Source organism: Monomorium pharaonis, chromosome 6 (assembly GCF_013373865.1).
Source record: "Monomorium pharaonis isolate MP-MQ-018 chromosome 6, ASM1337386v2, whole genome shotgun sequence".
Taxonomy (NCBI): domain Eukaryota; kingdom Metazoa; phylum Arthropoda; class Insecta; order Hymenoptera; family Formicidae; genus Monomorium; species Monomorium pharaonis.
Window position 1 is genome coordinate 8,708,553 of NC_050472.1, and position 17,933 is coordinate 8,726,485.

General features: G+C 38.6%; 1 protein-coding gene across 4 annotated transcripts in view; it reads right to left on the bottom strand.

The window, feature by feature from the left end:
- The window catches only part of LOC105839462 (neuroligin-4, X-linked), a 391,763-nt gene that overhangs the window by 118,883 nt on the left and 254,947 nt on the right, over window positions 1-17,933 (bottom strand). The gene's annotated exons all lie outside the window — the stretch shown is intronic.

Below are 17,933 nucleotides of genomic sequence, written 5' to 3' on the forward strand. Positions count from 1 at the left end.
GGAACGCAGCTCGCGGTATGCAAATTTTTTGGCATGAGCGCACGAGCGTGTAATAATTTTATGGAAATCACTAGTCCCGCCAAGTACTCGCACAGAGTTTCGCGCGCGGGCGACGCGACGCGAATCGAAAAACGTGCGGCAGGAGGGTAAAAAAAAAAATGGTCCTCCCATCCTCCCTCGCTCTCTACCGCGGTAGGTGACGCGTTCCAGGTATCGAGAATAGAAACGTCCGCGTCGCTTATCCCGTATTCATCAGAGGTGCCGGATGAATATACTTTTTTTTTCTTCCCCCACCCCTTCCCCCCCCCCCTTTTCTTTTCTTTCATCCCGGACCGGCCCCGTCGTTACGGTCCGCATAACGGCGCGCCGGAATGCAACGGTCGCAGATAGCGATGGTAATGTTCGGTTGCTGTATAGATAGTAATCAGCCCTGGAAATGGGGTAAAGGGGGTTGTTACGAGTGAATTACGTCCGCGAGCGCGTGCAAGGTGTTCGAAATATGTACTCGGCACGGCGGCACCCCGAGTACGACTTTGATATTAAAATTTTTCAATTCGGGAGATCGCGTACGTCCATAAACGGCACAGAGGCCTGCAGCAACATTGCATGCTGTGCAGCGCAATGTTGTAAAGACGATGTAGAATTTTTTTTTGGAAACGTTACTTCAACAACGTTGTAGTACACTGAGAAAAAATGTTGTTAATTTGACTAAATTTTCCCACCAAATTAAATTTTGTCTATTCAAGTATTCATATATTTCAATTAACTATACAAATATTTGAATTAAAATTTGTGCATTTAGGTTAAATGCATAAATTCTTGAACGGACAAAATTTTAATTTAGTTGAAAAATTTTGTCAAGTCAACAATTTTTTTTTTTTCAGTGTACCGTTTCAAAGATAGCGCAAAAAGTAGCGTCCTTGCGGTGTTTCATCTGGGAGCCATACGCTGTCAGACGGACGCGACGGAGTTTTATTTTTCGTAATTAAAAAACCACACGAGAGAAAAAAAGGCGCCGCACTATGAGATTTTTCTTTTGTATTTTAATGAAATCATTTCTTGTAGGTGCGAATCGCCAAAATTGATTTCGAGGATGAAAGCAAATAAGATGTATTTTGATTATAGAGTCTCTGATTTCCTTCTGTGTAAAAATTAATTATATTCAGGAACATATAATATTTATAAAAATTACGTGTGCTAAAACGTGATAATGGCAACCGAAGTGTAATTAACAGAAACACCAAAACATTGTGATATATTGCAATACCCATTGCAGCAATCTTTCGTTTTTGTGAACTTGCAATCTTACGATGTATGAAATATCTTTGTAATGCTGTGGCAATCTATCTGTGCTGTATGGCGGGAGGAGAGTAAAAAAGTAGTTTCTTTCTTTTTCGGTCGCCATCCAAATGTACAACGATATCGTCTTCCACGCCGATCGCTTATACCCGTGTCATTTTTCCATTTGACTACACAATTTTCTGATATTTCTATTACGTTTACTACCGCGTTACATTTCCCCCGAGATAAGTATCTTGTTGCGAGGCGAAAATCGATGAAAGACGGCGCACCGCGGACGATACGCGTTCTACTTTTAAGCGAGAGACGCGGGTGGCTAGCGATAACGACCACTCGGACAGCCGGCGTAAATATTAGCAGTTCGGGTATCGTAATTAACTCATCCGATCCGTTCAATTAAATACGAGAGGGTTTTTAGCGCCACGCCTCGCCCGACCGCTCTCTTGTAACAGAGGAAGCGAGGAGAATAGAACGGAAAAGAACGAATCTCGAGGAAGAGGAGGAAGAAAAAGAAGAAGAGGAGTCATCCCAGAATCGAGTACAACTCCCGCGAAATGTACGATGGAATTAGGATCGAGTAATTCCGAAGAATTCATCTCCTTCTCTTTCTCCACTTCTCGCTCTCTTTCGCTGTGCTGCAAAGCCGCTAATAAAAAAAAAAAAGCAAATCTGCCGGTCCAGCCGACGATGGCGCTGAGGAAATTTGACCCCCAATCGAGAGATGCCCAGCGAGGTAATGCGAAGAAGAGCTCCTGCGAAACTTCCCTGTCACCGTCACCCTGGCAACGTCCGTTCTGTACATCGACCATGTGGGAACTAGGATTTAAAGTTGTACTCGGAGCGATTTCGCAAACTCTCATCCTGGTTGCCAGATTTTTTCTTTCTCCCTTCCACCCTTCCTCTCTTTCTCTTTCTCTCTTCTCTCCTCCCTGCTTCCAGCGCGTCCCGCAGATATTAAAACTTATCCTGTAAGTGTACGTAGCACATACACACGCGCACGCGAGCATCTCGTGGAGACAGCGGCGGAGGAAAGTTTTCGAGGGGACGACTCGCGTTAACGAGTTACTTTTGAAAAACACGCGGATGCCGATATCGATTGTGGCGGAAGCCGCGCAAGAACCGAGTAATTTAGTCCGCTTAAGCGAGAGAGTATGTACATCTCACCCCCTCCCTCCACCCTGCCGCCGCGAAAATTCGCCAACTTCGGTGACTGCGAACCCCGGGAGCAGAATTTAACGCTAAACGCGAGTATCCGTCCGAAACTTCGTACACGTCGGTCAAGTGTTCGCCAAATGTTAAACACGGTAGCTCCGGGTGGCTCTTGCCGAGGGTGAGGTTCGTAATGAAGATCGAAGGGGCGGAATAACGGCAATAAAATCTGCTGACCATTATGTACTCCGTTATGTTGCCGTTCCGATACATTCGGGATCTGTATATTTAACATCGGGAGGGGAAATTCATATTCCGTATTTCCACGTATTTCATGCTGAAAAGTAGGAAAGCTCGGCGCGCGGCTTTTTATCCGCGCGTTGTAATTTATATCATGTATCACGGATACGTTCGCCCGGTATTAAATATAACGCGCGTATTAAACACGCCGGGCATATTCCGGGGAGAAAGAGAGAGAGAGAGAGAGCGGGGTGGGGAGAGGGAGAGGAAATGATATTAAAATAATTTCGTTTGCGGATATATTCCCCGGCTAATTACGCGCGCGCGCGAGCTTCTACCCCATCTACATAATGACATGCACAAAATGGAAATATCGAGCCGCTACCAAATCAATTATTGTTGATAATATTAATCACCAATTGTGCTCAACGTCACTATTCTCCACCTCATGTCTTTGATATAATTATTCGAGCGTGCGCGCGCGCGCGCGCGGTGTTACAGAACGTTACGCGCGCGGAAGATTCCTCTCAGGGGGAGAATGTTATAATGAAACTCCGACGTTTAAGTAAATAGCTACGAAGCAACGACGAAATATTACATAGTTGTGTCGCGGCATTCGGCGGCGGCTACTTTAAATAGTTATCATACTCCCGTTATACGTGTACACCTCTCTCCCTTTCTCTCTTTCTCCTTCTCGAATCTTTCGACGCGAGATCCTGCGACATCATCGACATCGGCGCGCGGGTGACTTCGTCGAAAACACGAGTATTCATTATTTATCTCTCTCCGTCGAGCGAGAGCGCCGTCCCGCGGCGAACGGGTGAATAAAACATACCCATCGTTCCGCGTTTGTACGCGCGTACATACATACGTACTCGCGCGCGCTCGCATATTCATCGTACACGAAACGTATTAGTCGGCAGCAATGATTTTTTTTTTTAAATATATAATACTATTTGCATCGCAACGCGCGGAAACACGCGTTCGTTTGGCGTTAAAATACAGATTGTGAGACACACGGTTTTCGCAAATTCGGCGCGATCGCGCCGAATCGAATTATTCGAGACGGTGAATTCCGATGTCCCGTTTACAATCGTTCTGATGAAACTCCGCCTCTCCCTTCCCACCCCTCTCCCTCCCTTCCCCCGCACCAAATAGCCACGTTTGTTACTAATTGCGCGCTTTGAACGTACCAGGGCGTACTCTTGCGTTTCCACATTCATTTACATTCGCACGTCATTAATTTCGGACCCATGTTGAAAATCGCCGCGTGCAGTGACAAATGTCGGCCGTTTCGCTTCCTCGACGTGTCGATCAACTGCGACATTTCGCAGATTTTCGTTGTGAGTTTGAATTAAATTGGGGAAACGTACGCGCGGAGCCCTTTACGGCGGTTTATCAGCAAACCAGCACGCGTTAACTTCGCCGCCTCTACGCGCGCGACGCTTTCCGACACTTTTTTATTCCGCGGCAGTAAAGATCAGCCGTAAAAGGGACATCGTGCGGACGCGGGACGCTACGCGTATCTCTCTCTCTCTCTCTCTCTCACTCCGTGCGCTCTCGGCGACACACACTCGCAAGCGGGGGCACTTTGTCGCGAATGCAACTTCCCGCGGTGTAATACTAACCGCCGGTGTTTACCACAATGCCGTTATATTATATAAGTCCCGTGAAAGCCGCGTGCAACTTCCGCGGGACGTGCACGAGCGGTGCGCGTACGGTGTTTTTAGGGGAGTTTGGCATCGCCAAACTCAATTCGAGTTTATGTTCCTTGTGTGCAAAGTGCCTCGCAGCGGAGTTACGATGCACGAAAATACGCTGTTATGAATCCTAAAGCTATCCTTTCCCCGGCTAAAATATATACATACGTGCGCGCTCCTCGCGCGCGACACGTTTTCCCGTGGTTTAATACACGTTTTACGAACGCCGAATGCTTCATTTTGCAGTTTTGTTATTATCGTCGATTTATTAACGAAATTACCGCCTTGTTTAACGCGTATCTTCGAAGTATTGAATTGATCGAACTGTCTTCTTTCGATCGTCGAAATAAATTATTTGTTTTAGTATCAGTCAGATATCATATGCTTCTATTAAATGAGATATTTCTTATAAAATCAAAACGTCTAATAGGGGAAGGTATATGATCGATTTTGACGTTCTTCATTGTGCAAAATGTATTTTCACGTATAAAAATACTAAAGCAATTCTAAAATCTTTTTTAAAATATTAACATTATACAACATAGCATATTTTTTGTACATTTAAATTATTTTTTATACTTTTTTATTATTTGAGAAAAATTCAATTCTGGTTAAAAGCATGCATAATGCATCTCTCACTAATATAATAAAAAATATTTCTAAAAAAAGTGTTGATAATTTTATATTTTTATTTATATTTTTAATGTATATATATATTTATATATATATTTAATGTTTTTAATTTCTTTATACATTATATGAAGTTTAACATAAAATATATGAAAATTAACTTAAACAAATTACAATAATAAGAAGATAATTTTATATTTCAAATTCAATTTCAACAAAAATAAAACTTTGTTTTATCTTTTTCAAAATTGTACTTTCAAAGTACAGAGTTACCGATCACAAGTATAGAGTTCCTTCAAACAAGTATATTTCTTTGTTTTCTATTTGTTGTTAATTTGATAAATTGTTGGTTAAGATTGACAACGTTAAATTCTAAACAATTTTTTTAAATAATTAGTAATAGACAATTCAAATGTAAGAAAAATATATATGTAATAAATTTATGAGACTAAAAAATTCTTAAAATTTGAAGAAAGTCGCCAATATCAACATATTACTTTATTTTTATTATATTTTTAAGTAAAAATAAAAATTTAAAAACATGAGTACAAAGATGTCTTCTATCACAATATAGTTTTTATAATATTGTTTTGAATATTGCAATATTTTTATTTTTTTTTTGTTATATATTATAATTTTTGTAAGTTAACAAATATTATATAAGCAAAAAATAAGTCTTGAAATTGATATAGTAGACAGTAACGTTACATTTTTGTTTTCTTTTCTTTTTTGAGTCATTTGTACAAAATACCTACAAGTTAATATTATACATATAAGAATTTTCCTAGAAGCCTTTTATTTTGATATAAAATGTTTCTTCAATTTATACGAATCTCTTGTGCTGCTTTGCAAGACACAACTAGCGCGACAATAAACAAAGATTGGATTAGGTTACTAACTCGATAGATTTCCTAATGTTGTGTTCTTTATTCTATTTTATGTGGTTTTTATTATACAATCTTATAGCCTGTCTTATCGACAATACCAGTTTACACTGCATTTCAGTTTTATGTTTTAAATCATATTATAAGAAAAATAAAACAGAGAAAAATATAAAACCGATGCTACAAACATGTAAAATAAACTAATAATATTAATAATATATTTACTATTGTTACTGTGTAATAAACAAAAATCATGTAAAATTTCATTCTTGCTTTTAAAGAATTTATTTTTAGCTAATTTTATATTTAAAAAATCATAAATGTATAAACTATTGGTTTTTACTTCTTTAATTGTCTAAGCAGATCATATTTTTGTCAATATTAATAAAGTACAATGTTTGGCTTCTAAGAAATAAGGAGGGGATATTGCCTTAAGAGACTTACGTCGATATTAGCATAAGTTTCCTCTACTTTGCATATACTCAGACAAAATATAATTTTTAATAGCAGCATAGTTCACTTTATTATTATAATAAATAGTAAAGTTATAAAGCATTTTTGCCATTTAAATTTAAACGGCAAACTATATATTTCACTTTTATAAATCCGTATCTTCTTAACAAAATGTTTTTAACAAATACTTATCTTTTAATAGATAGTTGCACAGATAGATAACATACAGGCCGAAGAAACTCTCTACCTTCTCTTATGCGTGATATGGAATAAATTGTTTTTTTAAATTAATAAAATATAGACTTAAAAAAATTCTACAAGAAAAGGTTACAAATAAAGCAGTAACGATCTAAATGCAATGCGCACACAATTTAATCGTTTGAAAATCCAGGCAATCGTAAAAGCCGCGTCCCTAGTTTGCAGATCGTCTGTTTCGTAGATGAGCGAGCAAACAAACATTGGCAAGCTGCGTGCACGCAGGTCGAGGCTTCCGGCCGACAGTCTCGAGAGGGAAATCGTGAGTTATAGGGCGCGTGCGAAAAAGCAGCATTTACCGCAGTCGTTTAGGAGCGAGGCAAAGCCAGCGCCGGGGCGCGCGCTTTCGCAAATAGTGCTCCGCATTGATTTATCACCGGGCGAAAAAGACGGGGGTCTGAGGTCGCGCGTGTAGAAGGGAAGGGAATCCGGGCGAGGAGGTTGATGAGCCTGCCGAGGGAAAATCGGAGTGTGAAACTCCGGGACGGAGGGAAGGTGAGCGTGTTAAGCCTTCGAGGGGGTGGATACGCTTCGCGTTTGCGAAGGGTCGCAAGAGTGACAAAACGCCACCCCTTCCGGGCGAAGACCGCGGCGATCCGTCACTTGGCTGCGGGCCAATCGGGCGCGAGGGCACTTCCTTGTTTTCGTCCTGCGACTTCGACGTCTGATTGCAAATTACGTCCCCCTCCCCCTCTTCCGCCATCCCCGGCTGGAACCGCCATCCCAGACGATCCCGGACGACCGTCCCATCGTGGCGACCTTACGGGATCGCGGTGATTTTCGTAGGGCTCAAACCTGATCCGTCGCCACATCCCCTCCCGACGTCGACTGTTTGTCATGATGCATTAAAGTGCCACGACCCAGAGGCGGATCCTACGATTTTCCTACGAAAGGGACACGGAAAGGGGGGGGGGTACTTAACCCCCTTGCTCGGCGAAGCTCGGACTTTTTCAGGCCCGCGATCTTCGTGAGACCCCCCCCAGGACTTTCTTAAAATACACCAGTTGCAACGATGAAATGTAGATACCGCCTGTCCGCGTTTTAAAGTTATCTCACCCCGCGGTTCAATTCGACGTGCCAGTTGCACGCTGAACCGTAATTCGTGTTGTTGCATCTCGCGTTTCTACTGACATCAGTAGTTCAGCTTTAAACTTATCGAACGCAGGTCCTGCGCTATCGCCGCGCATTTAGCACCGAACGCGGCTGCCTGCTGATCCGGATGGAGGGGGTGGGGGGGGTTGTTGTTTATGTTAAATGTACGCAGCGTGTTACATCTGCGAAACTTAGAAACTGTGTAACTATGCTTGGCACTCGCGCCACGATAAGGATCCGCGCATTGTCTCGCATACGCATCGCATCGATAACGCCCCTTGCACTGGAGGCAATCTCCTCCGCGTCTCCGGAGATTTGACGTTCACTTGACGTTTTCCGCAACTCGATGCCTTGAAACAATCAGGCATTTCATTCGCAGGCAAATCTAATATCCCGCGCAAACGCATAAGTAGCTCTTTGCGAACGCGTCATCGAAGGTATCGTATTCTCTCAACTCGAAGGAACAAAACTTCCCTCTTATTGTTATATAGTCTTCCAAGCATTTTATATAGCTTTGACCAAGATTTTTTTAACTTTAAAGGAAGTTCTTCTCTGAAAGATACATTAGTACCAGATATTCTTGATTTTTATGATAAAGTTATATAAAATGTTACAAAATCTGTTTGCACTTTGAAAGACTTCATTTAAAAAACTACTCTACTTTCAATCTCCTTTAAAGAATCCTTCGAAATGATCAAACACACATTTTTCGCGGAATATTATAGTTTTAATCGTTTCCAAAATATGGAAAGAGGGGTAGACTTATAAATAAGATGAGATTTTGCTGTAAGATTCATTTTTCACAAATAAAAGTGTAATTTTTAAATGTTGAATCTTATTGGAACTTCTCCGCCAGTTATGAAGGTAAAAAATAAATTAATAAAAATTATAAATATATACATACATCTTAAAAATATGCATGTTGTCTGGGATAATTAGATTAGCTCTTTAAATTATTTTTTATTGCTATCTCACCCATTATAAATATCACGATTTTTGTTTTGATCAATCAAACAGTAAGTTAAAAGTTACAATATATAACGAACCAAGATTATTGAATTTCTGTGAGAATTTATGATATAAAATAATCGAAATTAGAAAAATGCCATTCTGAGTCGAAGCACAATCTCCTGATTGTGCGTGAACTCTATTGAATGCATTTCACATTAATTAATACTGTAATACATCTAAATTTAATTCTCGTCTAATTTCGTCAAGTATGTGTCTCGATCGTTAAATTGTTACCGTGTTACATTTTTAAATTTTGTAAAAAGTTGAGTAAATGGATAGAAAAAGACAAGCCTAACTCTGAAGTAGATAACATGTTGACAGTTTTCAACAGTATTATCTACTTCAGAGTTAGGCTTGTCTTTTATCCATTTACTCAACTTTTACAAAATTTAACAATGTAACACGATGACAATTTAACGATTGAGATACACACACGACGAGAATGGATGGAAGATTCAAACACCTGAACACTCTGCAAATATTATGCACTGAAAAGGACTTGCACTAGAGTCAAAATGAATGCGCTATTTGAATTTATTTACATAATATTAGTGTGACATACATTTAATAATTCAAAGTCAGTGAAGCATCGGAATGTCTCAGAAAGGCATTTCTTAAATTTAATTATTATTCTTAGAGCTTTAGCTTATATTATTTGATAAAATGGTTTAATTATATAATTAACTAAAATATAAAATATAAAACATTATTAATATGCAAATATACAAGAAATTTTTTAATTTTTCTAAAAATAAAAACTTGCAAATTATATTATTATCTAAACAAATCAATAACTGGACAGAATACTTGTCTTTAATGTTTTAAATATTTGTAATTTCTTTAATGTATTATTTAAAATAAATACAAAGCTTGTTTTTGATAAATATATTATTTCTTAAAAAAAAAATCAAAACTCTAACTTACATGTGTAACAAATCAATTTTAACATTAATTTTTATAATTTAAAATGTACTTAATAAATACCTTAGAGAATACAAAAAAGATATTAAAGATTAATAAGTTTTCGTGTAAGCGGACAGGTGTAAGCTATGTTCAGTAATTAGAATATTTATCTTACCCTACATTAGCTATTTTTTTAATTATAACAGCATAATTGTGTTACACACACCAAAAATAAATATGGTCTACACAGAACACATTACTCAGAAATTCATTAGAAACAACACCCTTAGTTTCAAACGACATTCTGGAAAGAACAGTATATTTTTATTCATTAAGATTATGTGTTAGGAAGGAACTCCTACAACTCTTCTCATTTCGAGACTATAATTTTTCCGGTGCACGCCGCGTCGCCGCTCGCGACGTTATAACCGCGAATGCGCGAGGAATAAAAAGGACGGCGAGGAGAGGAGGGGGGGGGGGGTAAAAAGAAACAGAGCGGCGGGAAAATATGGTAATATATCGGGGAGGAAATTGCGGTTTCGCAACCCCGCTCGCACACTTGTTATTCGTCCCGCGCGGAATTATTCGTGCGTCCGGCAAATTGGTCAAAGAGGCGAGGAGGAGGCGGGAATCGTCGTCGCCGCCGCCGTTTGCGGGAGAGAGAGTTTGCGCCAACCGGGCCGTTTATTTACATAACGCACCGTCGAAACGTCGACAATCGGGAGATCGACATTACTGGTCCCCGCGCGCGATGTAGCGCGATGTTCCCTTTACCGCGCATTTGCATACAGGCATACGCCGGCAAACAACACCACCGTCCTCGCGCGCGCGCGCGCGCGCACGCTGCGCACTCGACTGCGTTAACTCTCCGGGGGGTCTCGACCGAAGGGACAAGCCGACGACGTCTCCAGACTCTTGCTCTGTATTTGCATTTACCAATGTGCCCGTTGTTTGTTCCAGAGGCGGGGGCGAGGAGGGAGCGATGCGAGTGCACGACGACGACAACGACGACGTTTCTTCGGGATCTTACTGTACTTTTGCGAAAACTTTTGCATTTATATCTATATTTATGCGTGCCTTTGTTGCGAGCGGGCGGCATCGACAGATTTTTATTGTCAAAAGTCAGTAAAATAAACCCCCCACGCTCGAGGGTAAAAGCGTACGGAAATTTTTACGGAAATTTGTTACGGTTCTCTCTCTCTCTCTCTCTCTGTTTCTCCGGAGCTTTTAAACCACATACGGACTATACGATTAGCGATTTTTTAAAATTTTCTTTGATAAAATATTTAACGTCTACCCACGACCGCACAGCGTCCTGAACGTTACATTTTACTTTGCTGTTTTCGATGTTGTATATCGTTTAATTTTCCCCCGATATTTGCTTTTTACGCTATTCCGCGGATCTGAAAAGTGCACATAAATAAATTTCGTTTCACTTTGCTCTCCTTAGCCTTATTTGGCACTAATCCTTCGACTTACGGCAGATTATTATCATAATTTATTTATTATACTAAATTTGTGATTAAGGAAGATGTTGCCTTTGATTTTACTTTACCGGGACACGAATCATCTCGCTCTTCTTGCTTTCATCCCTTTTTTTCCTCTCGCGTGAAGTCTTGCTACAAAAATCAATGTATACAATAAATTAACGGGATCACTGTGTTAACAACTTACGTAAGATCAAAGTTGAGGCGAATGTTTGTTCATTTAACAACCGATTGGTCTAACTGGAGTTTACGGGGGGATGAAATTAACCCCCACAGTTAGCCAATTATACGTAAGAGTACTCCATCTAAACTCCGCACGATGCTTCACAACCAAGTTCGAGTCAGCTCTTATTATTTCAACCTACGAAACTTTAACACTGTGCATATATGTAATATTATGCATGTCGACCGCGCGCTTCTACCTCGGAATTTACGTAACCGTCATCTAGAGCTTACGGAGCTTTACTAAACATAGCGTGAGCTGTATTAGAAGTTTCGTGCTGCAGGAGTCGCGCAACGTCTTTATCGCATCGAAAAAATTGTATTCTCGGAATAAGAAAACTATATGTGTACTTTGTAAGACTTTTTTAACATGTACATTCTTAACGAATAGGAATAAAAATAAGAGCACAGAAGAGAATATTATCAATATACTGGTGTATATTTCGTTTTTAGATAATATTAAAAAAAAGAAAACTAAAACTAAAACTTTGAAAACATAAATGTAAATAAAAGTATCAAATACTATCTACCATATGGTGTAGCAATTTTTATAATATCGTTTTATATTTTGTATTAATTAATGTTTTCGCAACATAACCAAAAATAAACGCTTGAGAAATTGGATCCCTAAACTGGCAAAATTCAGAAATAAATTGATGGACTAAATAGTAAAATATATTTCTATGTATTAAACCACAAGTTTATATGTTGGAAAAGACTAGAATTGAACATTTAACAAATAAAGCGGCTTAAAAATTAAAAAATAAAATAAAACAATTTATATATTTAAAATAAAATTATGTTATGAAGAAAATAAACCACGCAACTGCGATATACTCTTAGTAACAGAGAAATGCGCTGGTTTATGCTCTGTGATAATTTTATGTTTCATGTCGCATTATGAGAAAAAATACAAAAGAGAAAAGTATAAAAAAACAGTTTTAGGAAGGTACAAATATATAAAATGCTCTAATATTATCAATAATATATACCCACTATTGTTTAAACTATGCAATTTGCGAAATATAATTATGCAAATTTTATTTTTGTTTTTGAAGAATTTGTTTTCAGCAGATTTAAACAATTAGTTTATTTAAAAATTGTCGGTAAAACAGACGGTTTTAGGATTCTCGTAACAAAAAGGTATAATTTTTCTGGATAACGAATTCTATGACAGTTATGTTTAATGTCTGCGAGTGCAGTATAGTGCTTGGTACTAAAAAAAACTTAAATATCGTGATATTTAAATAATAATTGACGGTATTAAAAAGTTCAAGAGCTAATTTAATCGTTTCAGATAACATGTGTGTTTTCAGAAATTAGTATTTATAATTTTTGATGAATATATTTTGGCTTTAATCTTCATAATCGGCGAAAAACAATGAATGTTGTAATATTTTAAAATTACATTTTGTTTCATAGTATAAGAAAAAAATTAGTTCTAAAGTAAATCTTACAAAAAATTTTACCTTATTATTTACATATTTATAAAAATTAAGAGTATTTGCTAGTGATCTTTTCTTCAGAAGAATTTCCTTTAAAGTTAAGAAAATTTACTTGGTGCCTGTTTAGAAGAAACTACTATGAAAAAAAAAGGAGAAATATTTGAACATTAAGTAGAAAATATGATTTTCAGTGGGCAAACGTCAATATGTAGTACAAAAACTTTGTGTCTGAAATATTCGAGATAGATTAATAGAAGGTTTCTGTACTTTATAATTTAATCTTTGATATTACATGTTCCAATTGGAGTTTTAGGTCTGTGTTTCAACAAGGATCGATGATAATAGTCTGCACGTAGTACGCATAACTCTAGAATTATAATACACGCAAAATTATTATTGGACAACGAGATTCGCTTTGATGTGGATCTGTCTCTGACGTTTTCGTCGATCAATTTAATATTGTTCTTCTATACTTCAACCTATTCTTACTATTAATTTTACGTATATGTTGTATAATAGACATAGTAACAACATGCCACAACATGTTGTTCCGGACTGATGCCGTGTACACTTACGGCCGTTTAATTTGCGCCGCTAAAGTCATTTATTCCGTTCACGATTATTATGATGGATTCGCAGGAGCTTTAACCGGGAATTAGATATTACGCTGTCAGATAGGTCGGGACTTCTCCATAAACGCAATGCGATTCGAGCCGGTATATACGCGCGACGGCATATATTTGCATGCCTGTAAACGTAGATAAATTACCTGCAAGCGAGAGTAATGTGTCGATCCCGGGCTTGTACACGGCGAGGAGGGAGGGGGGGGGGGGGAGGAGAGAAGATCCACCGCGAAATCTCTCCAGTGTACTTTGCATTCGTTAATGAGCGCGGTTTGCATAATTGCCTCGCAGCAGGAGCGGCGCTACAGCCGACGGGCTCGAAATTTATCGAATTGTCTTTGACGAGGGGGGCCTTATTTGATTTAGAACGCGTCGTACGCGCGCGGATCAATTCAGACCTCATCAATTCCACCGTTGTACAACGTATACACCCGATATACGAGAGGTGCTGCAACGCTCACGCTTGTGGCGCGCGACGCGCCGGCCATAATTATTCCCGGCTTGACGTTTGTAACTGTATAACGTCTTTAATGCGTTATTATATTGCATTACGCGCGGGACACATTGGCAGCTCTACTGCGCGGGGTTAACAATTATCATTCGTATTTCGGCGCATCTCTCTCTCTCTCTCTCTCTCTCCCCCTTTCTCTCTTCGCGGGGTATAATGGAGGCGTTCGAGAACAAAAGAACCTTTTGTGCAACCGTGGATGTTTATTTGGACTTTCGGAGCTTAACAATGCGGAGCATTGCATTATTACTCGCGCCGCGCGCGTTTGGACATTGTGTTTGCATTATTATTATGTATTGCATTATACGCGCGGTATATCGCGATGCGTTGCGACCGGCCGACCGTCTCGGTTTCCGCCTCCCGACGTCTCTCTGACGCCTCGTCCATCTGTTATCCCGCGGAAGGGGGAGAGGGGGGGAGGGAGGGGAGGCGCCGTTATCGTTAAATCGGGCCGGCAATAATGAAGTCAAACGATGCTGTCGCAGTTTTGCATAAAGGCGGCAGCTTACACGCCGTCCCCCGGAGTTCGTCGAACTTGGTTGCTCTTGTCGCACTCGAATGCATTAGGCGGGCTTAAAGTTGAGTCGACGACGGCGCCGGGGACGAGGGCGAGGACGAGGAGATGTCTCTTTGCATTTGCATTTACTGCAGTCCACACGCATTTGCATTTAGTTACGGATCATTGCTGTACACGGGGAAAAAAGGAGAGTGTCGCGCGCCGTATGCGCGCGCGATCGATGATCCCGCGCCGCGCGAGATCGATCAATCACGGGAACGAAGAGGAGGGAAGCTTTCTCCGCTACGAAACAATGCGCCATTGTCTCGGGACGGATAAAAAGAATGCCAACCGCGGTGGCATTGTTTTTACCGCAAATAATCCCCACGTTACAAGGAGTACATTTACGCGGCGGAATAGATGAAGATATTAATGAATCGGATACGCGAAGACGTGTCCAATAAGCTTTTGTGTCGCGCGTTAAAGTATTTTATCGCGAACATTTTTCCTGTCCGCCGTGTAAGCCCGTTACTCAGCTCTCAAACTCTCTTCGAAAAATATTCGACAAAGTACGGCTGCTCTCGATTCGAGATCAAATAACTCGTGAGAACTATGCGAGAGAAGGAAAGGAGACGGATTCGCGCACAGATTTTTCTGTTAAGTAATTAATCGCGTATGTTACTGCCTGTGTGCAATTTTTTGCAAAAGAGACTTGCTACATGCGTACTGTTTAAGCTATTTTTTATTATATTTCTTTTATTATAGTTCTCTTTCTTGTCTTACCGATTTGCGTGCAAATAAATGTTAAAAGTTGTAACACTTGATATTTCAGGTATAATAACAATGTTTAATCTTTCTAAGAACATATTTATTACAAGCCTTTTCGCAACATGCTGCAAAAGGTTATATGATGTAATCTGTCTGTGAAAGAATCGAATGTATGAATTAAAATAATTCAAAGTATAAAGACTTCTTAACTAATATTTATTTCATTTCTTATTTAATGAACAAAAGTATCAAATATTTAATGATGAATAATTAAGTAAATAATAATGTAGAAAAAAGTAAGAACATTGAAAACTGATTTGACTTCATTCTTACAATTGACATACTATTATTCATATCAATTATTAGTTTTACTCTTAATTATTACTTGCCAGTCGTTTACATTAATATTATGTAGGATCGGGACTCTTTTAATATCGTTTATATATTAAGGTGCGAGCGGCATTACTTTCGGAAAAATACTTTGTCACCCGATATATTTATTCGAGCCAGTAACATATGTTTGTCGACTTTCAAAACGGTTAAGTTAAGGGAAATAGCGATCACCTTATTTACGCATGTAAACCTTGACGAGATTTAAGAGTGATTGAACCGAAAAGCAAATGTAAAGAATGCGGAGCGACGGGAGGGGGGGGGGGAACGCGAAAGACGAGACACATCGCCGAACTCTCTCTTATACTTATACTTATAATATATATGTGTATATATATATATATATTCGTATTCTCTTACAATGGTTACTATTTTTCATCATACTGTACCTGCCCTTCTTATTACAATTATAATATTAATATCATTTATTGCAATAAAATTTGTGGTGGTACAATTTAGGAAAAACTTGATAGATTTAAAAAAATCAATGTAATCCTTATAACACAATTACAAATATGTATGTATACATTACAATAAATCTAAAACTTTTTAAAATACAAACCTTTCTTTATAAAAATATAAAGATATAAAAGTATGTATAATTACATATTATATTAACTACAATTAATAAAAAATTAATAGACGTTATTTATCCATCAGTTGTAAGATTTAATTGGAATTCATTGGCATAGTTTTCACAATATTGGTATTCAACATATTAAACAAGTAATTATTTTGAGTAAAAGTAATTAAATTGTACTATTGTAATAGAGAAGCTTTTCTAAATTTTTATGTCGAGGACAATTCCTTTGTGATAAGTAAAATATGAACATGCTGCATTGTAACCAAGTAACCAGATATAAGTTGCCCATACGACAAACTCAACATTAATTTAATGAAAATGTAATAAAGACAAAAATAAATTGCAAATATGTACTTTTGATAATCTTTTAAAATTAATGTATAAATGTTAAAGTAAAAGTTATCTTTTAAAATTAATTTATAAAGATTGAGTAGTTGTATGCTGTGATGAAACAAAAAAAGAAAAATAAACTATTTCAAATGTAGCTCGTTTTAATATAGAAATGTAAAATATAAAACTTTTTTGCTACAATGAAATTGTAATTGAATGCTCACACATTTCTCATTTGAACTAAACTTACCTGAAATAATTAAGCCTGAGTTAACGTACTTTATTTCTACATACATTTCATTTCAATCATTTTATTACAACTAATATCAATACTATTATTCAACATAATGTCGTGTAGCGGAAAATTTTCTTTTAACTAATAATATGTGACTTAAATTTACTCTCTCAAGCTAAAGAACATTAATACAAAATTTTTTAATTCTCGGAAATTTACTTGTCTTCTCTTGAATGAGATTTTTCCTCCTTTTTATTGTAATGTTGTACTTGTTTGATTTATAAATAAAACCTTGGAAATAACTTACGTTATAAAACAGATATTGTGCGATAACTTTTCCATTGTTTCTTCCATTATAAATGCATAAACGAAACACAATGCCTCTTGTGTCAACGAGCCGCGGTCCCCCTACCCTCCTGAGTTTTCCAAGCATTGTTTAGTATTGTTAGCACGAACTATAATCCGCAAATTTCTTTATTATTCATTCTTCATTTTACATTTTTCTCCACGCTGCTTACATTCAGTAAAAATGTAACATATTACTAGTACAAACTGCAATCCGCAAACTTCTTTATTATCAATTTCTCATTTCATATTTTTCTCAGTGTCGCTTAGATTAAGTAAAAATATAAAATATAAAATAATTTGGACGACTTATACGCGCATTCAGCAGCTCTCCCCTATACTTTCTCGGGTACGTAAAACGTGTACCGAAAATACTGTCTCATAATCGTAATCGAGTTTAGGCAACAGTCCACGAAAGAGCCTTTCCCCGGAAGCGCTCTCATAATCCCCTCATCTCGTTGCTTTAATGTAGACCGGTTACATCAGAAAACCTCTCGTCCGCGCGCGCGCGCCTATTTTCCCCGCTCGGGGCGCATAATTACGACGGAGAGAACGGGGCTGAGACGCGACGCGACGCGCATCGTCGCCGCGGCGGAACTTCCGGAAGAGAGAGAGAGAGAGAGAGAGGCCGGCACTTTTTCGAAAGTAACCGGCACCGCACGCGGAGAGAAGTTACTACCGGCCGGCTTTGACGCTGGCGGAACGAAATGAATCTCATTAAAATCTCGCTTGCTCTCCGTCCGACGCGTGCGCGAGCGTGAGACACGTTATTTTACGTCGCCTTCGTGGGTGCGACGACCGAGCGTAAAGACGGGTGTCTCAAGGAGAGGGACAAGGAGACAGCGGGGATAGAAACAGCGGCGGAGGGAATCGTTAATTAACTCT